At 34.6% G+C, this 27322-nt stretch overlaps 1 protein-coding gene across 1 annotated transcript in view; it reads right to left on the minus strand.

Annotated features, from left to right (window-relative positions):
- Positions 1–4780: 4780 nt before the first annotated feature.
- The window catches only part of LOC127873236 (signal transducer and activator of transcription 1-like), a 186333-nt gene continuing 163791 nt past the window's right edge, over positions 4781–27322 (minus strand). The window contains exon 22 of the transcript XR_008046068.1: positions 4781–4820. The gene's annotated coding sequence lies outside the window, so the exon portion shown is untranslated. The remainder of the gene's footprint in view (positions 4821–27322) is intronic.

Below are 27322 nucleotides of genomic sequence, written 5' to 3' on the forward strand. Positions count from 1 at the left end.
CAATAATAATTTTAACTAAATCATACTTAAATCCCATGCAGTTATGGTTCTTGTGGAAGCAATTTGATCGGCCACACGTTTACCTGTAAAAAGGCTAAAAAAAGCTGAAAGGCATGCGTAATTTTGAAATGCATGGGAGCGGCATTCAAACGTTATGTTTGGTTTGGTTGATAAGAGCTTCTAGTTTCGTCCTAGTTAACATGTATCTAGTAAAAATACTTCTATCACGTTTAATTTTACACCAGAAAAGCATTCAACGAGCTAACGTTTTTTTCGGCTTAAATCGGGATCCCTTTGTGATCATCTCAAAAGCGGGACCCATTTAGATCGAAAAACCTTTTAAGTTCTTACTACTTAAAAAACGATACGTACACATCTATTTAAAAAAAGAAACATTAAAAGAATACTCGTATATGGATTTTAAATACAAATATGTCTGTGTTTGTACTGCAGGAGAATACTTTAACAAGTTAAACCAGCAAAGATCACAAATTATATGGCAAAAGGCTCCCGCTAAGAAATTTTGCGGAGAGTAAAGTCGAAATATCGAGCGAATATTCATAAGAAATAAACGCGAATCACTTACATGCTGATATGACTGGAAAATGAGTGGCATCAAATAATTAAATAAAAGTAATAAAGGGTATAAAACTGTGAAAAATACCTGTTTCGGCACGGACGTCGCCATCTTGACTTCCTTTAAATCATCACGTGATTACCCCCTCTGTAAAAAATCCATTATATGCATATTTTGACGACTTAAAAACCTGAAAATTAGAAAGCGTTGCAACGCGAAACGATTGAATAATTTGGAGAGTTATGTTGTTATCGTTATATTTTGCGAAACTACGAGGATTGCTTACAAATAGTATAAACATACAACCGTCATTGTATGAGCACGGATGGTCGAGAGGCCTAAGTGGAAGATTGTTTACTCCAGGACTCCAGGGATCAGTGGTTCGAGCCCTGTTGAGTGTTACTTTTTTTCTTGTTTAAATTTTATTCTTGAATTTTTTTTACTGGAGCTGTTTAGATCCAATGTTTACATTTATCAATATAGAGCATTTAATGACAAACTTAAGTACATGACAAAATCTGTGAAAAGGCCCCTTTAAATTGTACTTTTGGACTTTTAATTACTGTTTAACAGTTGGACTTTTAATTACTGTTTTACAGCTAACAGAAACTTTTTATGAACTGGGTCTTTATATTTTTGGAGCAACTTTCATGACGATTATGATAATACTGTGACTTCTATAATGTTCAACTGTTCCTCGGCAGGTTTGATTTCAATGAAAGCCATGTTATTCAAAAGTTATGTGTTGGGGACTGCTACCGGCCTTTCTGATTGGTATAACGACAATGGCCGACTTGATTTTAGTCGTCTTGACCCTCGCATAATAAATAAGCCTATACAACAGAAGCCACAACCGGTCACAGGCACAAATTGGATATAACACAATTGTTTGTAACAAGACGACCAGCTCCAATGTCTAGTGGGTAACATCATTACCCTTCATACACGTTCTTGAAATCACCTCGTCAAGACTGCATGTAATTATGAAAACCCATGGTAGCCGCCGTAAAGAATTCCTCTTCTAACCATGTTAAATAAATGGCTGTAACTTTGTGATAAAGCCCATGTACGTGATAAATTAATTATCTTGCATATAGTTTAAAATATGTTGTGAACAAATCGACATATTACAGTTGTATAAAAAAAAATGCAAAAATATTTCGACCTGCGTTTAAAATGTTTTACGTCTCACATCCACGACGAAGAAAATTATCATTAATCAAACTGAGTGCTGCGTTTTGTTGAAAAGCTTATTCCTTCCTTGCGTAATTGCATGACGCACAAGTTAAAGATATGGTCTAGATTAAAGCCCCAATAAAGGTGCAAAATCGTCGTATTTTTAATAAAATAAGACATTTAAATATCTAAAATAACTGCAGTACTCGGGATTAAGGATGGTATATCCCCAGCAAGAAGAATATATTCGATTGTATGGGAGCCTTTAAATCTAAACACTAGCCTACGAGCAAATCAGTTTCTAAGCACGGGTTTTGTTTGTTTCCTATCGTGGTGACTTTCAAATGTTTGATGCATTTCATTGATAGTTATTCTTCTAACCTTCATAAGCTTGAAAGGTTATTAGAGGGTTGTCTGTAAAGCCTTCTGCACAGCATTTAAATCGTAAATATATAATTTATTAAAGAATTTAATCAATAAAAAGAAAAATGTACGAACTTGAATTTACGCGAGATTGTTGTAGCCACTAACACGTCACCATGTGTTGAAAAATAGTTCTTTTGTTGATAATTATTTATGTTCTCAAAGTGTTGTTCTGATTCTTTTAACAACTATTGTATTCAAGTTTTATATTATTGGACAACCTTTTTATACATTTTATAACGTTAAATTCCAACAATTTATGACATAAAGTCAACATAAGTGATTTACTTTTCCATAAATTGGAATGAAATTGGAAAGAATAAAATAAACCTAGTCCAAGTCGATTTATTTCATTAAAATCAAAAATATTTTCAAGGCATAGTGTTACGTAAAAGTATTTTAAAGGCAAGAAGATTATTTTTTAAGACATTAGGACAAAAAATGATCATTATAAGGCACTTCGGGAGTCAAAATTTTCATAAACACTGAAAATATAATTGCAACTAAAGTTACTGTATACGGACATGCCTTATTTAAACTGCCTAAATATACGCATTCCTAATAGCACGGGCTATTTCGTGGGATAGGAAAAGTAAAAGGCTGAACTCACAAAGACCCACAGCAATTTAAATGCTAACTGTAACGTACAAGAACTCAGTATCTCCATGTCAACTGCTGATATTGAAATACAATTTTATTTATTTGTGCAGTGTCTATTGACAAAATCACTGACCAATTCTTATAACTTTGACCAGCATAATTTTGTCCACTTTTGTTCTTCGTAAAGTTTGGTTAAAGTTTGCGTGCAACAAGTCGAAACTGAATTTAGTGGATGCAACAAGTACATATCCGTGTAACAACTACAGCTACTCAGTTGAAACTTAACAAATGCTTCGGGATCATCCTATTATGTAACCAGTCAAGGCCCAAAACTCTGAGCTAGCTACAATAAAGCACAATTATGCCCTTATTTTACTTTTTGTACTCCAGTCAGGTCAGCTTTTGCGTATGCGTACCCCAGCTCGAATCTATGACTGAAATACAAAACTAGCATATCAAACGCATTTGGACCAAAACTAAATAGTTTGCACTCAACAACTTCAGTAAGAATGATGGTATTTAGCTGAAATTGTGTGTGTAAGTTCGTGGTTTTGCAGTTGGTGCCAGAGGAGTCAATGTCAATTTTTCTAAAAGTAGAATATGTGTATCCCGATCGATAAATTCAGTTTGGATAGAGGTATTGTGCTGTTATTTTGAAGATATCTTACGTGAAAACAAATGGTGGAATTGCATTTGGGGCGAGGTTGGATTGAGTTGCTTTGCTGAGTATGCTAGTAGGTACCTTACAGAAATTGCTCTCAAACTTTATTAGATTTTACTTAAATAAATTCGTACTTTATTGCAAATGTCCTTGGTTTGTTCACATTTGTGGTTTTAATTTATGAACTTTTAGCTTTACGTTTACATGTATCACATGCTTTACCTTGTTTTCCATGCAATATTACCTGGATATTTTGTGTGTGTTTTTTTTTTATCTCAAACGTGTTTTTTATTGTTTTGAGCGTTTTCATTTATTTCTTTTTGTTTGACTTGCCAATCGCTTTACGCTATTTTGCTGAAATGCGAGTGTAACTTTTAAATCATTTGCTAAATAACGGATTTGTCATTTCATACCTTAATTTATTAAAACTAATTTAAAATGTCTTTTAATTTTTAACAACTGCACAATTTGAGTGATTTAAATGAGCTGCATAATTCAGAACTCTTTTTCTCTCAAAACTATGCGTTCATACTTGCATTTTCCTGAACAAAGTCTTTAAATTTCCGAAACTGCTTTCACAACATAAGGCTCCGCAAATGATTTGATGCAGTGTAAACCACGCAGTGTTGTCTTCTTTGTAGATAGATCGAGGTAAGATTACAGATAATTGTTGTGTTTTGAGAGAAAAAGAAATACTCAGTTAATACATTTTGTTCCTTCTTTTTAGCGATGCGTTGGTATCCAAAAGCATGTTATTTTTAATGTTAATTCATTTACAAACAAAACACTTTAGTTGTACCAATTTATTATACTTTTATGCATGTAAAGCATACGTATTTTACATAATAAATGAAATAATTTAGACCACACAATATGTAAAGCATACGTTGTACAATATATTGAAACAAATAATTCAAGAACACATATTTCTTGAACAAATTACATACTAGTTAAAACATAACATCATTTTTGTCAAAATAAAGCCAAATCACGAAAATACTGCTAAAGCATTCAACGTCGTTTAAGTATATGCTGTTAAATATATAATATATAATTTATAATACATTTTTTTCTACGGAGAGCTTTCACATTTACTTAGAAAAATTAAATAACAGTACGATACATATTTGATTAATCGAGAGCAGTTCAAACAATTAATACAAAATAGTTTTGGCCTGTAAATATATGACGCAAATAACTCATTTACATACACTATAGCAAGATATTAATTAATTTCAAGCACTGTCATGAAGAACGCACCACATTCATTAATTATCTAGTGGTAATAAACAAACATACACATATATGAAATTTCCGCTTTTAATAGAATAATCATTTGATAGGTTCGCGTATCCGTCGATAACAATTTCTTATCATCGTAGCCTTTAATATGAACTTAGCAGAAGAACACATGTTCTCGTACAGTTTGAACGCTCGTTAAATTGAGGAACCATAACAGATCGCACAGCTGCTCATTAACGGAACAAAGAAGGAACATGGACGACCTGCCGAAAAAGAATTATACTCGGGATTGAATTGAAACATCATGCTTATCAAAAAACGGTAAAGGAGAAACCTTTTGGGACTCCTTAAAAATGAGATTGGGTGTATTTACAACAGTAATAAATATTCTAAGGACCAGATACTGTTCGGTATAAGACGCTCGGTAAAGGGTGCTGCTGCGGAAAAAATACAAAGAATGGGACCAGGAGCATCTCTAAAGACAGTGCTAGAGAATTTAGATAGCTCTTATGGAAATGTTGACACCCAGGGTAGCATAATGAGGAAATGTTACTAATGAAGGCAGAAATCAAATGATTCAGTTGAAGTTTTCGCCTCCCGCATTGAAGACCTGTTTGACAAGGGAGCTGCACTTGGAAGTTGTCGATTATCTGAGACACATTTGATGAAAGAGGTAGTGTACGCTCGACTCGAGAAAGAATTTAAAACAGATTTGTACCCACTTATGAGACTAGAATAGAGATTATGATAAATTCAAACATGAAGTACGGACGGTACAGCTTGACCAGGAAATAGAAAGAAGTGAGAAGAAGCGATGCAATTCTGCAGTGAAAGTATCAAACAAGAAGATAAAACAGTGAGACTTTTGAAACAACACAATGATCGGATCGCCAAAATAGAACAGCAACAACAACAGCGACAATCGCATCAATTTGATATGCCTAGACACCATGATGTTCACGTACCGGCATATGAGTCGCGAGATTCTATTAAGGAGGCTATCGCGGAATGAATATACATGGTGTCAGAGGTCAAGGCGCTTATAGACAGTCGCGTCCCGGAGTTGGGGGATCGAACCCGAGAACTCGTAAAAATGATCCCGAATGGAGAAACCAATATAGTTAACATCACTGTTGGAAATAAACCGGTCAGAGCTTTATTGGATACCGATACTGTAGTAAGCTTAGTCTCACAGACATTTTAGCAAGAACATCTTTCTTTTATATCTTATCTTCAACTAATAGGAAATATTAACATGGATGGAGAACATCTTCCATATACATGATACAACGAGACTGATATTACTGTTAAAGACGAACTGTCTGTCTCTATATCTTTACCCTGCCTTCTTCTTGTAACACCTGACAGCCGATACTCAGGGATGACTCCCATCATACTTGGCAGCAATGTACTTCAATTATTAATGAAATATTACTTCAAGAAACATAGCGAGAGTTTTTTACAGATAGCTCCACTACGTAACCCATGTTTTGTTTATCATTTATGAATTTGTGTTTAAGAGTTAGAGCATTAAGCAGGCAGAAAAATAAATAAGCTGTTGTTAAATGTGCTGCAACACAGAAGATAGTTATCCTCCCAAATCAATCCAGTGATATTGTGGGATATACTGATCTAGAGTTGAGGTATCTCAACACTACTGCCATCATGCAAGAGTGTGATGATTGTGCTACTCCACTCATTGATATACCACCAACTGTGATCCAATACAGTGGACAGAAGAGACAACAAGTTAGGATTAACATGTCTTATTTTACTACAAATCCTGTTGTCGTGCAATGTCATGCCATCATATGTGAGATTCGCCCAGCTACAGTCACAGATGAAGTTTTTAAGAAGATCCACGAAAAGAGAGAGAATATAATTGAGACATTGAATGTAGATGCAGATAATATACTAAAACCAGATAAGAAACAGTAATTGATTGACCTACTAAGAAAACATCAGGACATCATATCAACAGAAGTTACTAACATTGGCATATGTAGCAGAAGCAAACACAGAATTAATTTAACTACTGATTTACCCTTCAAACAACAACATTGTCGTATCCCTCCGTCAATGATTGAAGATGTTTGCAACCATATTGAACAGTTATTAACAGCTGGTTGTATAAGACTGTCTAAATATCCATACAATTCAAACGTTGCGCTGGTACGCAAAAAGAACGGTAAAATACGTTCTTGCGTCGACTACCGCCAGTTGAACAGTATTAACATAAATAACGCGTTCGCACTGCCACGTATGAAAGAGATCTTTAACTGCCTTCACGGTTCCAAGTACTTCAGCACTATAGACAGGAAGTCTGGTTACCACCACCCCAGCAAACATTTGACGTTGTACCAACGTTGCACCACCGTCAGATTCTAACGTTGGGAGAAGGTTGGGTGGTGATTGATTTTGCAAACTTTTGAGTCGTCATTTTTTGTTCAACGTTGACCCAACGTCGGATTCTAACTAAATCTCAACCAAAATACAATCTACTTCCAACCTCTCCACAACCTTCTCCCAACCTCCTAACAACCTTCTCCCAACATCCCAGCAACCTTCTTCCAACCAAATAACTATCTCACAACGTCCCTGCAACCACAATGCAACCACCTCATAACCTCACTGCAACCTTCTCCAAACCCAAATACAACCTTTCCACAACCAAGTGACTATCATGCAACCTACCTGCAACCTTCTCCCAACCTCCCCACAACCAAATAACTACCCTGCAACCTTCTCCCAACCTCCCTGAAACAAAATTGTAATCATTCCCCACAGCCAAATAACTATCATGCAACCGAAATTCAACCATTCCCCAACATTCCCACAACCAAATAACTATCATGGAACCTTCTCCCAAAACCAAATTGATATCATGCAACCTCCAAGCAAGCAACACCTAACCTCCTTAAAACTTAGCTCCCAAACAAAATACAACCTGATAATCATAGTGTACAACCTCCCTACAAAATCTTACTTCCAAACCAATAATGAAATAACAAAAATCTTGTTTTCCCATGTTATTTTTCAAAGGGAATTTTGACAGACATTCCAATGACCACATATTTACATAATAATCTGTTTGAAAAATGTACTTCTTTAAATGAAAACGAACAAACAATACATTTATGTACTTCTTCCAAGAAGTATATTCATTACAGATGTCTACAGACATGGTCAATTCATTAAATATGATTTAATTAATAACATTCACATGACATATCTATCAAAGCAATGTAATGAAGAAGTTAGAAGAGAATGGGCCTGGATCGCTCACAAAAATCCTTTAAATAAGTAATACATTACAGACTTAGTCTGATGAAAATCGACCCAGCAGTTCATCATAATATTATGGAAATTGAGATTTCAAACGTGTATTGAAATTTAAATGTTCGTTGTAGCATTTTCATTATATGTTTGAAAAGTGTCTAGCACATGTTTGCTCTAAATATAGTAAGAACACATAGTTATTTACAAGTTATGGATCAATAAAAATCAAAATCTTGGCCTTCTACACGTTGTTATTAAACGTTAAGATATACATGTAGAATAAGACTGTTTAAAGAAAACAATCACCGACAGTTATAGTAGCAAACTTATTTTTAGAGGCTAGACTGCACCTTTAAGCCACAAAACATTTATCCGCAAAATCATCCTAAGCGCAAAAGCATCCAAAACGTGTCATTTTAAAGATTATTGTCAATGTATCTTTTGCAACCTCCTTTCCCGTTTGGGGTGTATTTTAGATGGTAGCTGATGTGCTCCTTGATTTTGTATTCGGTCACAGTCTCTGTGTTCCCTTTCATGGCACTAGCTGCAATAAGAATTTTTTTTACATTATTTTTCATTGTAGATTGTTTAAGCCGCCTAAATTTATTATAATCTATAATTTACTTATATCATAAATGTTGTCCCGGGAATGTAATATAACGCCATTTAATATTACTTTCATTTTTTTTAATTACAGTTCGCGCTTCTACAAAAAAGGTATATTCTATGCATATCTTTATGCTTCTATATTATGCCTCAATCACACACACAGATATGACACGGGATTATACTACGCCGCGGATACTATCCAGCGTCATTCGTGGCAATCTTAGTGGTCTGTAGCTTTCCGTATTGTCTCTGTAGATATTGATAGTTATGCATAGTACCACTTGCCTGTCCATGACAAATTTTGAACATGTTCAAAAATTTACTATGGATCAAACAGATGTAGCTCATCCCTACTAACTGTACCAGAAAGTACTGATCCGTTTAAGTCTGTGTTTATAATTTAAATCGTACGCATTTGTTAGAATTAATCTGTGTCAGTTCCGTATCTAATCGTGTCGTACCATGACAATTCAAAACAATATCATTAAGTTATGTGAAAACATATGGTCACACCGTAGTACATGATCCATATACATATTAGACCACGGACATGGACACTTAAAGGGTCATCCGTGAGATTTAATCCGCAGTGGAACGGCAATGGCATCCGTGAATGTGTGACTGAGGCATAAGTCTGGCGTGTGTTTTGTACTTATACTTTAAAGGCAAAAAAACATAACAGTTACAACTTTGAATGTCTGATGAATCTAACGAGAGCTTCCCTTTAACTCCCTTGAAGTTACATTTACAAATCAGTCTTTTAGACATAAATCTGAAATAGTAAACATGCCAGTTAACATATGAATTAATTCCACTAAATAAACAATAGTAAGAAAGCAAATAGAGATCGAGGAAACACAGTAAGAGTGATTGACTATTCCAGGTGTTTGAAAGCATTCATTTGGAGAAGGTAGATAATTTTAACAAAAGCGTGATGGAAGTATGGTTATGCCACTGTCAGACAGTGAATAAAATAACACACCAAACAAGGTCTTCAAACAGCTCAATGGAAATTAAAATATTGAACAAGACTATTGCCAAGCAATACAAGTCCCCTACCGGTGAAACTCCACCATTTGCAGCAATATTTCGAGTCTATTCTTGGCGTAGCAACAAAATGAAATGACATGCATAATCTCTATATTGTCATCTATCCATGTTTCAAGTTTCATGACAAAAATATGAAGAACTTTTAAAGTTATCGCAGGATCCACCATTTTCAGCAATATTTCTAATATAGTTGTTGCCATAGCAACCAGAATTTCCGACGTAGGAACAAAATGAAATGACGTGCATAATCCCCATATTGCCATCTGTCAATGTTTCAGGTTTCATGAAAAATATTGAGAACTTTTAAAGTTATCGCAGGATCCAGAAAAGTGTGACGGACTGACAGACGGACTGACTGACAGATACACAGAGCGCAAACCATAATCCCCGCCGGTTTCACCGGTAGGGGACAATAACAAACAAGTTTTATGTGATACCTTTCTAATATGTTCTGCACAGTCTGCTTTGTATTTGATCCACCAATCAGTGAAAGATGATTAACCTGAAGGAATTATACATGTGTTTTTCCGGGCTGCACAAAAACATGCTAATTAACCTGAAAGACAGCATAATTTTGGTGTGGGTTGATTGTCTAATTATTTAAAAAGTTCCCGTGTCTCTTAATTAAGGGCGAGATTTCCTATATATTCAAAATCATGAATGGCAATCACTGTAGTTGTAAACAGCATACGACACAGAATATTGCTTGTCATAGTAGGCTGCGCCTATTCCCCCGGCCCGTACCATCTCCATCCTGTACATCGGCGACTTATATATTCGTATATCCCAAAACACATCTTTGCAAAAATTGTGAAGAGAATTCAGGTACGTTTATGTCGCTTTGCATTTAATAAGTATTAAAACTGACAAAAAATTAAGGACCTGATGAATTGTATCTATTTGAATTACCAATACTACATGAGAATGTTTTAAAACTTGAAAAAAGATAATATACACGAAGATTTACAAAATTACAGTGAATTAATAAAGGCGTTCTTTAGCGAAGTCTAGCGGTATTAGTTCTGGCTTGAATGGCTTCCACAACTCAAAAATGCGGCTTTTTTAGTTTTTACTATGGTCGCTCACCCAGAGTTATGGAGAAACGCCAGTATGCAAACGTACCTGAATAACATCTATCATGAAACGTTAATAAATTACCTTGCCCCGTGAAAAAAATGGCCTGTATATATTGAACAACGGTTAAAACATCATTGAGCTGAATTTGCAGTAGAACATAGTCCAAATTGACAACACAAACGAGAAAATTTACCAAACAAGTGACCGTTTACATTGAATTGTTTGCACACACTCTATTCAAATTAGCGGGAATTCATGCGTGCCAGAAATTTGTGAATGAAATAATCAATAATTAATATTTTTTCAATGAACTAATCTAATGTTAAAGTGGCACTTGTGTAAAAATACTTAAATCCATGTTTTAAATACTACGTGGTTACGTTTAAAAAAAACTTGAAACGGTCCCAATTTTGAAGGCGGAGTTACGAGCCCTTGACATGTCATTTGAAAACATTGCAACATTTAATTTGCGGACATGAATAAACAATTGTTTGACCTCTTCGTAACATAAACTGATAAAGGTATCGTTTACTAAATTATTGTATGCTGCATGTTTATATTTGGCAAATTGAAAATTTAATGATTAGCTATCAATTAATAAATTTTTCGCCCTGCATTACTGAAAGGAAATTCAAATGCGAGTGTACCAGATGACTGGCACGATAAAAATACGTTTTCGCATAGGAATTGTCTCCAGCTCGAATATTATAAAACACCATAGAATACGTGAAAGCTGGAGTTCTGCAGCTGTTGACCTTTTTGCCATACCATAAAGGGTACACTAAATGCCGGTTTCATTGGCCGGAACAAGGGGGGGGGGGGGTCCGCGTGTATATTTACATAACAGTGGGAAATCAAAATTATGATTAATATCCGATAATAAAGCTAATTAACATAAACATCTGTTGCAATTAATTTCACTCTAGATTATTTATCAACTAAACAGACACCAAACAATTAAAATAAATTTTGATTACAATTGATTTATCTAAGTTAGGCACAGGTGAGAATTGCCCATAGAACATCGTCAGTTCAGTACTATACTCCACCCACTTTCAGACATTGGACTTTCATTTTAAATGACGGTCGGCATGCTGTTATTTCGGCATGCATCATGCATGAACAAACATGATAACTTTGAATACCTGTCTTTCCTGGTCAATTTATTTCTCTATTTTTCGTTGAATCGGAGGTTTTTTCTTCGGATGATTTTTCGCATTGGGTTTTTGAATATGCCGGTTCGCTAAGCGAATGCGCCACAGTTTCGCATTTTAATTTTCATTGTTTTACATGGGTTTACCATCGTTTTTTTGACAGAATAAGACACAATAACATATTTTAACATTGAGTTGTTCACTTTTATTTAAAAATTAATTCAGTAAAAAAAACATAATAAATTATGTACGAAACTGTCACTTGAAATGCAGCTCCATCTATTTCGATATTTTGCAGGGGAGTTAATAAGGCACCTGAAGATTTGTAGCGATTACTGTACAAGTTGTTTACCCTTTCTTTCATATTTGGAATGGTTTAAACCATCCCGCTTGGGTGATCGTCAAGTTTAACTCTTACCAATATATAACGTTTGTACAACGTTAATTACTGACGTTGTATTGATGTTAGTATTTTAAAGTTGTACCAACTTTGGCATTTGGTTGATAACCAGCAATCCAAAATCCGACCATCACCTGACGTTGTATTGACGACGCATGTTTGCTGGGACAAGGGTCTCACAAGGAACGAACTGCATTCACTGTCGGCAACCTGGGATTCTATGAATACGTGTCGATGCCATTTGGTCTTACGAATTCCCCAGCAACATAATAGCATACAATTCAAGATATACTTTGTGACTATCACATGCAAATATGTTTAATATATTTAGACGAGTTGAATATCTTTAGTGACTTGTTCGAACAACATCTAGAGCGATTACACCTTATTTTGGCTAGATTACACGAAGCCAACTTAAAATAAGCACCTGAAAAGTGTTTCTTCTTCAAGCCTAGTATCAGTTTACTTGGACATGTCGTAAGTGGAGAAGGATCTGCAACAGACCTGGCAAAAATGGGAAGGTGATGAACTGGCCTGTTTCAACTCACGCAGATGAACCGAGGTCATTTATAGCATTTGCAGGGTACTACCGCCGTTTCATCAAAGGATTCAGCGACAAAGTGAGGCCTTTGAATGAATTATTGCCACCTACTTCATCAAAGAAGAATGCGTAAAGGACTACAAAGCCAGAATGGACTTCGACAAAGAAGGAATAGACGGTATTTAATTATTAGAAAGAGCAGTTATCCACAGCTGCAGTTCTGGCATATCTAGACTTCAAACTTCCGTTTGAAATACATACTGAAGCTTCCGGTACAGAATTAGATGCAGTACTGTACCAAGTACAGAACGGTCAAAGACGATGAATCGCCTATGCAAGTCGCGCACTAAACAAGTTCGAAAGAAATTACAGCGCATTCAAGTTATTTATTAGCGCTGAAGCGGGCGGTGACAGAGAAGTTCGGCGATTACCTGGCAACAACATACTTCACTGCTCGGATAGACAACAACCCGCTGACATATTTTCTTACCACTGCGAAACTTGATGCCACTGGTCAGCGATGGGCCTCAGCACTAGGCGAATACTCTTTTGAAATCTTCTATAGAGCAGGTATGGGAAATCAGGATGCAGATGGACTAAGTAGATGTCAATATGAAAGAGTAAAGGATAGTGATGATGTTGAGAGGGAAAAGATGGAAAACAACATAGTGAAAGTCATTTGTAACATAATTGTTACACCACAGATGGAAATATTGCCAGTGTATATGAATCTGCTTGAGGTGACAGACGATCAAGGTCATCCACTTGCACAAAAAGAACTCAAAGAGATCCGAAGAGCACAAAGAGAAGATTCCCAGATAGAAAAAGTTGCGTATTGAATGGATTGATAAACAAATCCCTAACAAATACTTGACTGGACATGAGTTGACTATGAAGAAGCAGTTTAAGAACCTTCGAATAAAGAGGTGAATTCTATTTCGGAACATACTGAAGGCAGGAAAATAAAGCATTCACATTGATTGCGACATGGTTTATAAAGACAATAATAATTTGATTCTACTAAATGTGATTCAACTGTATCATAAATCGTTTTACAAATGATAGTCATGATCTAAAGCACTTGCAAACCAATGCATAGTAAACATAATCGTTAAAATTTAAAAGCTATATTCTATTTTCTTGTGAACTATATATGAAGCCTACCGGAACGATTTGAACATCTTTGCGATAAAGTTTGCCAAGGGTTATCCTTTAGAAGGATACGACATTTAAATTATCGACATACGACGGACGAGATACGGCGTCAGACAAGAGGTGCATTGCACAGATGAGCAAAACAAACACATGTTACTTACAGATATTAAATGTTTTACGAATCACGATTTCGCATGTTCATTAGCTACCGAGTAATAGAAACTAGAAATGATTACTCACACGCTTTAACTTTTTTACAAGGGTGTTCCAAAAACTTGTCGCATCGGCCGATATCATTTTTATTTATATTACTCTATTATGTGATGCATGATAAACTTCTGTTGATGAACAACTATATTTTTATTTTCGAAATGATGATAATGGACATATTTACGTACGTCAAACACTCAGAAAGCTGCTTTTATTGATTCCACATTATAAAAACAAAACGAAAGAAGAAGTGTTAAAAACATCGATATCAACACGGTTGTGGATTCACAATTAGGAAAAATATTTTCCAATCACCCGGATGCATTGAATTTGAGTTATCGCAACGTTTATTTCTATAAACTTATTGGTACTTTAAATCGTAAAGATTTTATAAAATTTCGTTTGCGCTCAAGTACGTACATGTATATTACGCTTACTATGTGTTATATGAACAATAGAAAACAAGCATAAATCGATACTTCGAGAGTAATGCGGTGGTGAACTTATATTACAACGTAAACTTTGAGTATGGAACGAGTCAATATGAATAATGTATTTTATTTGACACTGCGTTCGTTATGTTTCAATTGTAGCAGTAAAATTTGAAAGCAGAATACCCAGTAAAATTCCACGACGAAGCTGTAATTTTTTTAAGCAAATACTTATTACAACCAGCAACAGTATTTGTATTATCCACAAACTAAATAGACCATTGCGAAACTTTTAAAGTTAACATTGAAATGTATTTTTCTGAACTGAAGATACTACCTGTATACTACACATCCGCTTTGAAAATCAACTGTTCGCGAGCCACCAGTTTCAATCGATGTTACAAATAATCAACAAGATAAATTAAATATAATAAAATCGGCGATAAAAAAAGTATTTACATAACGACATATTCATAGTCAATTAATGCATACATCGAGATCGATCAATCCCCCTTTTTCCGTAACACCTAGATGCCGACATGACACTGTACGTGGTCACCTGTTTCGGTCGATTGACTCCAGACCACAATATGTCGATGAGGGATATCCAAACAGTAATAGGGGAAGAGTATTGACTGCCACAAGCCTATGGTTAAGATCTTAAGATGACGCTTGTATTATTCTAGACGGTTCGCGTATGTTGTTTGAAACATTAATTACAATTATAGAAGAATTTACAGTTATATCCGGATTTACTTTAAATAGGCATAAATGTCGAATCCTTAAACTAGGGGCACTTAAAAATCGCCCAATTGGGTATTGTATACACAAGCAATTCTACTGGAACTCTAACCATGCCTAAACTTAAGGGATAGAATCTAGCAACAAACCAGAAAAAATGTCATTAAATAATCCTGAAAAATATCATGCTTGTGAAACTTGTTTAAATAAATGGAAACGTTGGAAACTATCGTTAAAAAGAAATATCAAAGTTTTGAAAAAAATTGCAATCCCGAATTCAAGTTTCTGTGGGACGAAAACACAGACAAAATTGCCAGAAAGCGCATCATACAATAATACCAGAATGGTGGTTTAAAAAAGTTATATATTAACACATTCTAAAGTCCCTAAAAGCTAGTTGGGTAAAGGATTTATATTTTATCCAGACTCAAAACTGATTAGAATATATACCAATATGCAAAATAAGTATTGCGGAATATTGATTTTTAAATCAAATTTTTATATAAAAAAAAGAAGATAAAGATTTAAATATAAAATTCGAGTTCTTACACAAATGTAGATGGCTCAGTGCCTCCTTGGAAAATGATGAAATACCAATACAGAAACACATTATGTGGAATATTTTATTTATTAAAAACGAAAATACAAAGCTTTCTTCATTAAAACATGGTGCGAAAGAGTTATTCAATATATTGAACGTATATATGATTTTAGGAAAAGAGAATTTTCAGTTTTCAAGATATTACAAACCTTTTAAGAAATAGGTAAAGCAGACTTTATAAAATACCATAAAATTGTCAAAAGCATACCCGTTGAATGGAAAAATAATCTTAAAGAGAACGATACCATTTATAACAAACCGCAATACATGCATTACAAAATAACAGAACATACAAAAGCCTGCAAACTAGTTAATAAATCACGTATACTAAAACACAAACCTGAAGAGTTCAAACAATTTGATTATTGGAAAGACACACTAAATAAGCAAGATATTAACCAAAAAGCCATTTTCAGCCAACCAATCCAATTATTTTTTTACACCAAACTAAGAAACTTTTAAAATATATATCTCATGAACATTTTACCAAACAAAACTTACCTCCATAAATGCGATCTTATTCCGTCAACATCATGTGATTTTTGTTGTATGCACTCAGAAACCAATAATCACGTTTTTAGGGATTGTCATTTCATTCAAAAGTTTTGTATAGATAAAAATCTTTATTTACAACACGATATAAAGGTTGGAAAACATCGAACTAAATTTAGCAAGTGTATCATTCTGCAATCGACCATAGCTAATTCCAACAATGCACACATTATAAACTCTGTAGTATTATTTGCTAAATATTTTATCTATAAATGCAAACATGAAACATGAACACCACAAATAGATGCTTATGTGTCCTGTTTTACTAACATAATAACACTTGAAGAATTAATCGCGACCACACACAATAAAGTACATGTATATAATACTCGCTGGGCGCCTTTTATGCCCAATTAGTAAACCAACTCTAAAAACAGTTTTAAATATCTTTGTAACATAGGTACACCTACATTAAGCAACATAAACTTTTGTTCCATTTTTTGACACTGTTTTAAACATATTTTACCCACATCAACCCTATTTTTATAGATGCTGTGTACCATAACGAGAATCGGGAAAAACGTTTAAACCGAAATGTTAGTTTTGTACATTTTGAAAAATAATCTGTTTTATGCAAAATATATCATGTTTACGAGGAAAAAAAATGAATTAAATAAGATCTTAAACTGCGCAGATGTATTTTTCCTTATCATCATAAATTAAACAGTTGTTTACCGTCATAAACTGTCTACTTTCAGAATTACAGAAGGGAAAACACATTATATTAAACACTAAATAGTAAATGGATATAATATAAGATTTCCCACACTTTCAGCAAAACTCAGAAATATGAATAGCCAAACAACATCGTTGGAATAAAATACACCTATACGTCCACTGCCATGTGAAATGTACAGCAGTAGCGATCACCACTGCTTACAATTTTTTAATGACAACAAAACTGCAAATGTGGCGAATGACAACATCCATGTTCATCACACTGTGCCAATTTTATAAATAAAAGTGACACTCAATCGGTCAGTTCGATAGGCTGAAGCCTTCAACAAACACAACACTTTTTTTCGTCCTCGTCATCGGTTACACTAAAATAACTACTGTCAGAAGCTGGGATGAAGTCCATAATTGCCTGGGTTGGAATTATCCAGCAGTTTGGACTTTACTAATTTGTTGTACTGTTATAGAAGCAGATAGTCGACTCTTTTATTTAGTTTTTCACTGTTTATAATAAGTTATGTATGATTTATACATTAACTTACATGTGAGTTGGTTTTCAATGTTCTGGAGAGTGATGTTTTCCATGATTGCCTTCCAACCAACAATTGCACTCGGATTTCTCCTCTCTTTCATACTTTCCACATATTTCATTTATATTCTCAAAATATCGTGTTCACTTGTATCCGAGTTGATTTATATATAATGTAAATTTTAGGAAAGTAAAAGAACGAATATGGGTAGAAAAAAGGAAACACAGCAAGCACAAACGAGTTAGAAAAGACAAATTCAGGGGATATCACTTTAAAACAACAAAATAATTAAATATTGACATATATTCTCTAAGTGCATTCTATATATATATTTGAAACATACAATTTACTTTATGACAGTCATGATTTAATGGGACGATAGGTCGTACATATCATTCTCGATAACAGTTGTCTCAGCTTTTAGTGAGTTGAGCTCATATCCAGAGTCGTATTTCGAAGACAAAATAATCGGAAGAAAAGCCTTAATAAACTAATGCCTACCAAAATAAACTAACTTTTGCAAATAATTGAAAATAAAAACAACAAAACGATAAATATAAATCAAACAAATAAGAATCACACGAAATAAGGCGCATGTTTTTTCTCTGTTTTGAACATACATATAGTGGGAATGCCTCTGGAATAAAACATTAAAAACTGAAGTTTTTTGTTCCAGGAATAATAATACAATATATACAACACAACATTACGATAAAAATACAACAGATCAAACGTTTTTGAACGGTCATGCATAGCAATGGGAACTCAAAGGCATGCCGAACCTTACACTGAGCCTAGAGTTAATCACACCAACAGTGAAAAATAACATTAATTGCTTGTGTAACTCAAATAAAGATTTTAGTATATTTCAAAAATCAAAACAATTGCCAATTAACAAAGTTTTATTAATCAGGATGTAAAAGTCAGAACATATTACATCAGTTTTCGTTTTCTTTACCGTGAGGATTATAAATTTATGGTAATTGGCGGTGTGCTTGGAATGGGTAACCATGCGATGTTTGGGTAGTGTGCGCAGGCGGAGGGTTACCCCAAAAATAAGTCGAATTCGAAGCGTGCATGGGCATGGAATTCCATGGTGATCCTATGAAATTGTGCTCTGCTAGAGACAATGAATTGTTTGCATGAGCTCGTGCTGGCGTAAATTGCAACGATGGTGCCGTGGAATATGGTGGTGGAATTGTAAGTGGCACAGCTGTTGATGGTACAAATGTGTAGGAACTCGCAGTTAGCATTTGCGGTGATTGTGAAGAAGATGCGATAACAGATGCTGTGACATTTGATTTTAGTAGCGACAATGGATTGTATGAATGAGCTAGTACTGGTATTGTAGTGGTATTTGGTGTTGGGGTCGCTAGCGGCACACCTGTTGATGGCACTGATTTGTTGGCACTCAATCCGTGCATTTGCGTTGATTGCAAAATAGGTGCGATAAGAGATGCTAGTTGTGGCGTAGCTGGTGATGTCATGGCAATGGAGGAATTCAAAATAGGCATTGGCGTAGATTGTGACGAAGGTGCGTGTAACGTTGGTGTTGGTCCTTGTAGCACAGGTATGGGTGGCACTAAATTGGACACACTTGAAGAATTGCTCGTTTTGGATTTTTTTGATCGGGATCGTTTGGTAGAAATTGATGTTGGTGTTGTTTGTTGCAAAACTGACAAAGCTAGTGAAGCTTTTTTTGATCTTGGTTTTCTTGACCTTTTTGTTGTTGTTTGCGGTGGTGGTCGCGCTTGTTGCGCAACCAGTGTAAATGTTGAACGGGAAGGCTTCGAAGCGTTCAATAACACAACGGGCTGCGGTGTTGACTCGTTAAAGTTATCTGAATGTTTGTACTGAATAAGGTACTCAGGGTAGTAAGCGTTTTTATCAAAAAGAATGAACATACTAGGATTTTGTTCATCATCTACACACGAATCAAAAAGTTCATGATCTTTGTCTTGCTTTTCTGACGGCCGCCTGTACTGTGGGTCACCTTTTGTGTAGTAGCCTATTAAAACATTAGCCTGTAACATAAATCGTTCCATATTTTGATCTACTTTTGTATACTGATGACTGTATTTCGCATCTCTAGCAAAGTATGCGCCTTGACCATAAATAGTGGCATTTTTTCCGCATAACCGGAAGTCGAAGTTATTGATGCAGATTCCGCGCACAGTATCCAAACTGTCGGTTCCGTGGAATAGGGGGCGTTTGTCGACAGGGTTTCTGTCTCCAAGTCTCCGCTGGTTGTTTAACATGACCTTCTCGTGACTGAAATAATTACATAAATCCCTTCGCTAATTGGAAAAAATAGAGAATACATGGTTGGTGCCGAGATGGAGAAAGCTTATCCGGTGAGGCTTAGAAAAAGAAAAGCTTTAGCGAGCCCTATTTTTCTTTTTCGGGCCGAACCGGATAAACTTTCTCCATCTCGGCACCAACCATGTATTCGATTTATCCTGCTTCATGCCGTTGACACATTTTATCAAAGACAAATGATTAATTAACATAACAAAATGATTAATCTTGTCGGGCCTTCTACATTCCTGACGACCGAATAACTACCGATTGTGTCACGTAAAAAATAGTTCCACATTAAACTGTTCCTTTTAATACTTTCCTATTGAAAATATGAGAAGAAATAAAAAACGAATCGATAATGTGATATTTTTCTTGGTAAAAAATGAAAACAAAATGCAGCAGCGAAACAAAAACTAAATTTTATTTACCTTAATGACAACTTAAATCACAATAAATTTACAACGATATACACATCTATTTTCTGTTCTTCCATCCCTTTGTCGAAATCCATTTCTGTTTTTCAATCTCTATTATCGAAATGTGTTTTAAACCACACTATTTTTTGATAGCGTTTGTATCGAATGCTAACCATTCTGACCCAAAAACCGATTTACGAAATCGTAATCGTGTCGTAGCGAATTATTTTATTCCTATCGAAGTTAACGCTTATGAATGACAAACACACAATCCGAAATACATTTATGAATTGTTCTATGCTTTAATTTTTTTTTAAATACTGTTAAAACCACTATGTGAAAAATGTTGTTCCTAAAATCCTGAGAGAAACTAGATGGTATGTTTTGTCTGAGAAATGACGTCGCACTAGATACGTCATAAATTGCGTAATCAAGTAAATGACAATGATAAATACGGAAAGCTGGTTCGGTAATATATTTATTAAAAAAAGGACGATATATAATATAACGATAACATTCATGATGCGTCCCAATAAATTTCAAAGGTCAAATATTAGAACATGTTAATCGGCGCGTAGGAATACATACTTACGGTTAGAGCACGGTCACGTGATGTACTGCCGGATCAACTAGTTTATCCGACCCTGCTTTATTTGGTCAATGTTTGCAACAGAGGCAGGATAATACATATTTACGTATTACTTTTCTCGGTAATAGTATTCTGCATTAAATGAATTTAAGAACGTAAAAGAATTGTATGTATTTGTTTTGCTGCGATCTTCAAAAGACAAAGGTAATAACGACGTAAGCAAAACGATGGCTTATTGCAGTTCGGTTGTTCACCAGTTTCAATTGTTAACCAATTTAGTAACGATGAGATTAGAACTACTTAATATTCTTCATCGCTACATTTGTGTATAAAGAAACTTATCATGCCAATTTCCAATGGCAATAACCTTGCAGTTGGTTGCATATATAGTAATTCCTGTTATAATAATTACGGCTTTTAATTACAATGTTCGTTTATCTCAACTTAACAATAAAATAAATATTATAAAGCTTTTCCCGAGGCGTTTTAGCGCAGCGGCACCGCTGGGGGCCTAAACTTCCAAATAAATGTTGAGGCGTCGCTTGATTCTCTGATCATGTTTATTTAGCGCTTGAACAACCGCTTGCAAGCTCTGGTAAGAATGTAATTTGCATTCTGCTCACGAACAATCATATCACTGACACGTTAATCAGCTTTTTGCATATAGGCGATTACGGAAGAAGAAAGTGAGATCAATGGGTTGCTTCACAACTAAATCAAGTTTGTTCCACATTTTTGCGCCATATTGTATATAACATTCACGCTTGTGTAGTTCGACAAACAATGATAATTCCCAAATATTAACACATTTACATAATTGAACGTAGATCTACTACCATTTTAAACATATTCTCTAATGTTTAATTTGACATGATGCTTGCTATTAATCTTTCCTTCTTCATCAGCCAATCAGTGCGAAGGCAGCCGAATACACGCTTTCCACATAGAGGTGTATACAATTACTTTACTTGTCACATATCAATGTTGACCTTTCTAATCAATTGTAGCACTGTAGATACAGCATTAACTATTTGTTTTGATTTAGAAAAAACGTCTGCCATATTGAAAAACGAAGTTTTCTTCAGAAATCGATTATAATGGCCTGATTAAAGCGCGCAAAAACTGCACCTCGTGTACAAGATTGCCTCACCACTCGTGTTAATTACACGCATTTGAAAATACTTACATGGAATAACGTCTTATTTGAACAAAATTTAAAACATGGAAATATCACTTGATGCAACAACAAGAGGTAAGTAAATAACGGGTTATGCATAAAGACCTTACAAGTCATATCAAACCGCGATGTTATATATCCCGGTTTCGATCTCCGCCTTGGGAGCGTTCGTTTTCCCCCGAAAGAAACCAAGTACTGGTTCTACCCATGTAACGGACTCGGGTTTCATGTTTTGTAACCTGATTTGAGTAATCAGGTTGAACACACACACAAACACACAAATACACACACGCACATTTTCTGAGCATGTTTCATGTTTATTTGACAAATTAGGACTTCAGGTTTTTTTTATTATTCGTGGTCATGTTTACACAATAAAATTCAAAAGTTTCCGCCTGCCTTTTTTTCAAATGTACGTGTAGATGTTGATGTTCTTACGTTTGCGACAGCAATTGTTTGCAAATTAAATATGTTGGCGACGAACTACTGAACAATGGACGATTGACACAGAAAAGGGGACAAATAAAGAAAGCATGCCATGAGAACGATTAGTATCTTAAGTGAACACAGTCTGATCAGACAAAAATATGTAGGCTTTTATTTAAACTACAACAGCGAGTTACATAAAGTGTCGCAGAACGTGAACATGCGGGATATAATATCAAAGATACGGAACATTAGTTGAGGTTAAATTGGTGAAATAACAAATATTATAGTTATATTACTTCTAGATCATTAAAACTCTAATCTGAAATTAGTATAACATCGTACAGTGTGCAAACATAACCCATCAGAAGCTGTGAAGGACAGGAAATAAGGACGCATCTGTGTTTGCTAACCGGTTGAAGTATGAAAAAGAAGTATGTTGCATTTAGTCTCTGTTATAGTGGGCTACCCATAAGTAAAGTTATGCGCTTGTCTTTTCTCATTTTCTTGCACGTAAACTTGAACTTAAATACAAATGAAAATTCGTCTTCCAATACTAGTTGACCATGAGATACTTGAACATTTTAAACTAACTTTGAACATGAAAAATATTAATATAGATTTTCAAGTTATCTCGAAATGGAATACTAATAAATAGTTTTTAATGATGGTTGTTTGTCCCAGTTTGTGTTGTTTCAATTTTATTCTTAGCTTGATAATCAAATGTTTAAAAGAATGAAATTAGCATACCGAATATCAGAGGGTAAATAAAAAAATGGAATTGACGTTCGAACGCTACTACTTTGTTTGCACCTTAAGCCCTTGGTGAAAAACATATATTAATATTTGAGTAGCCCTTTCAATGACGTTCATGATGCTGTCACTGTGAAATAATTATAAATCTTTTCGGCTATACAAAATTGCCTCCGGCTATGAAACATTGCAAGTGTCATAGCCCAATTGGATATGAAGACAAATGTTAGTTTTGCAGACTGAACATGTGGTTTCTATAAACTTACTTGTTAAATCCAGACAATAGGGCATGATTCTGTATCCGGGATACAGCTGTTAGAGTAAACTGATCAGGGCTTGCGGTTTTGAAAAAGCTTGCTGACACCTGCAAAAAAACATCATTGCCGCTCAATGAATTCAAACTACGTTTGCTTCGTTAATGAGGAACTGGAACTTAGTTAAGAATATGAATTTGCTCATTGGCTTTTACAAACTAAAATGAATTTATGTAAAGATAAACTTAAAGATTTGCATGCACATGAAGATCAACGTGTTGTAATAAGTATGTTTATAATCATGGACTAAACAGGAAGAACCCTATTATAACACAAACATTTTATAATATACATATTTCTCAGAAAAGGCCTTTTTTTACTTTTGTTATATTCATGGATATTATATGGTTTGTAAACCAAATACAAACTTTTCATTTCAAAACTGTATTACTTCGACTGAATGGTTGGCTGCACATTGTAATTTTGCATTTTCTCGAAACATGCTTTTTGAGCAAACAAAATAAGAATTTAAAATAATAGGCATTGTCCATGTAAATGTAAACATTTGCTTTTAAAGACAATATGCGATTGCTATTTAATTATGAAAGATAATAATAACGATTGATTGATTTTCTCTATTTTACTTGATTTAAACACTTAGTAAATCAAAACTTCTTTTAAACTGAACATTTAGTCCGGTGTGGTCGGAGTTTGCTATAGAGTGTGTTCACTGAATTAGCTTAATTATATGCAGCCAATTACAAAGATCTTTATAATACAATTTGATTATTAATTGCACAAAATATAAACGGAATACTTTACTCTTAACATCACTTTAACCAGTATTCACTGCTCATCACCTCAATAAAGTCTTTATCGTCAAGTGACAACTGAACAAGTTCGAATGGGTGTGCCACATCCCATGGTACCCAGGACGTAGGGAGCGCAACGTCAATCACTTGAGGAGGCGTTAGACATGGGGGGCTGAAAAACAAGAACTTCACCATCATAACACCCGCTCAAACATCATTTGTTGACAACCCGCTTTCATATTTCTGATTTAAAACAATATATGCATACACAATTTGATTTAAATTCTGCTGGTGTAGAATTGTAAAAAGGCGTGAAATCTCATACTGCAGTCCTTGCACTTGCAAGTAGCAGACATAGTGTGCTCCCTGACGTAGTGGCTTACTTTCGATCATAGAAATAAAATGTAAACAAAATATTATTCATTTTCCCTCATTACATCTGCAATCTTTGTACTCGCGCTCATTGACCTAAGCAAAAGCGCTTTAACCCTGATTTGAACATGTATATTTCCGACAATAAATTATTGTTTTTCTGGTTTTGCCTTTATTTTATTCAAACGTATGTATCCAAAACACCAACAGTTTTTTTTTCTACATTATTTACTTATAAGAAAAGAACATTTACCACCGTAATCCTGAAAAGGTAAATTTGAGATAATCGTGTCTTTTTCGCTTCAGTTGTTGCTATCAAAGAATAGCATTATTACAATTTTTAGATTTAGCTGCGCCAAACATTCTTGTTCTGATTGGAATAGCTCTGTGCATGTTACATGATAAATGACATATATTTTTTTTATAAAATAACCTTACGTTATATTTTCCTGGACGTCTTGAAAAGATGCAAACACTGGGCGCCGTCTTATTGGTCTGTTTGTTCCAGTTTGCACGTTTTGTTGCGTCATAGAACCAAAGTCAATCTTATATCTCCACTTGTAGTTTTCACGCCAGTACATGTATGTAATTTGTTTAGCAAGAAACTTAGCCTCAAGCGTATGCTGAAGAGAGTCCTGTGGATATATATGTCCCATAAAACGTCTACATCAACAAAGGTCAGAGAACCTGTATGTATTAAGCATGATACGTATTGATAATCTAGCAGTTCGCAGGTCTATTAATTTGTGGGGTGAAATGTCTATATACTTTATAAATGAAATTATCCGATGGAGATGAATTACAAATTACTTTGATATGTCAACTTTCTTTATGGATAATTGATTGTTAATAATATGGCAAAAGGGTTTATTTTATGATTTGGTAAGTGTGCATTTTTTACGTCAGCTTACTTTTTGCTTCTAATTATTATTATTGCTACCATGTTAGCTTGGTAGGAATGGAAATTACAAACAATATATGATATTCCATGAAAACATTATCTTGAACCTGACCTTGAAACGGTCAATATTAAATATGTCATACTAATATTCGACTTGGTACGCAGCAATACACATAATTTAGCCCAAGTCTTATATCAGACGTTATACCCAATCCTCGATTTAAGGTCAATATACTTATCCCAAAATTACATGTCAGCAAAATTAAATAACACACTGTATACAAATTAGAATCATAAAATATCAATTTGTAAATTAACAATAACGCGTTGCTTGTAATACTTATTTTGCATTTAAAGAACTACTCGACCGCCGAAGTGGCTACGAGTCACTCATTGGACTTTTTTCAGACATCACAAATATAAAAAACATAAAAAAGCTGATTATCCGATGTTCACAAAATCCAATCTAATTTTCTTTTGCAAAAGATTGAAACAATGTTTAGCTTTATCAAATTTTTTAAAGGCAATATAGTATCATTTTTATCGTCATCTATTTTATTTAAAACCAGTTACAATATGCACTCACATGTTCAAACAACATCCTTCCAGTACCATCGCCATTGAGTAACGAAGCTTTTCCCCACATCGCCGGCCTCGTTGAAAGACATTGTGCTCAAACGCCTGACCTCTACGAAATCATACTCACGAATGAACGCCATTGTCACTGGTTCAAACATTATTGTACAGTCCAGATGTAAAATGCATACTTTTATAAATGCGATTTCATAGGTCTGAAATAATAGGGATCGCATTAGTATAAATTACAATTATATAATTATAATGAGACAAAACACATTGTCTAAATATGGCAAGTGATTTTTTTGGTTATATATGTATTATGTATAGTGTATATATTTGATTTTGGAATTGTATTTAATACTAATATTCTTAATAAAATATATATTGTTTTTATATCCAAACAACATGGATAATTGACAAACTTCGACATTCGTAACTTACAAACTTGAAAGTATAATCCTTTTCTCCCGGAGTACAGAACCGTTGTTCAACTTTTTCAGAATTCGGTAACGTGAACCAACCCCCAACAAGTAGTATCTGCCAAAGGTAGGGTAAATGTGTGTCACTATGCAGTCGTGTGCACTTATCTTGTTTACATTGGCCTTGGATATTTCCCATGCACAGGAACTTCCTGGATGCATCATCTTTGGAGAAGATATATGTGAAATTTAATAAATGTTTGTGTAGTTATTTTCCAAATAATTGGTAATAAACAATTATTCGTTATATTGTGTATACATCTACTTAATTTGCCATAACATACGAAAGCAGTCTAATTTTAACTTATATAAACAATATACATCACGAGAAAGCATCCATATAACAAACATAAACCAACCCATTTTACACAGCCTGTCATGGTCTGTCTGTATTGATTCAGCGTTAATATTATCTTGTTCACATACTAGTCTCATCGATTGATCTGATGGTTCCTGCGGTGAAGGAGTACACACATTTCTAATTTGAGATATTTCTTCACTCGATGAAGCACTTCTTTTAATACTTGACGACATTTCCACTTCGGACCTTAACTTTTCCTCCTGTAGTCCTTCAAATGT

Source organism: Dreissena polymorpha, chromosome 3 (assembly GCF_020536995.1).
Source record: "Dreissena polymorpha isolate Duluth1 chromosome 3, UMN_Dpol_1.0, whole genome shotgun sequence".
Taxonomy (NCBI): Eukaryota; Metazoa; Mollusca; class Bivalvia; order Myida; family Dreissenidae; genus Dreissena; species Dreissena polymorpha.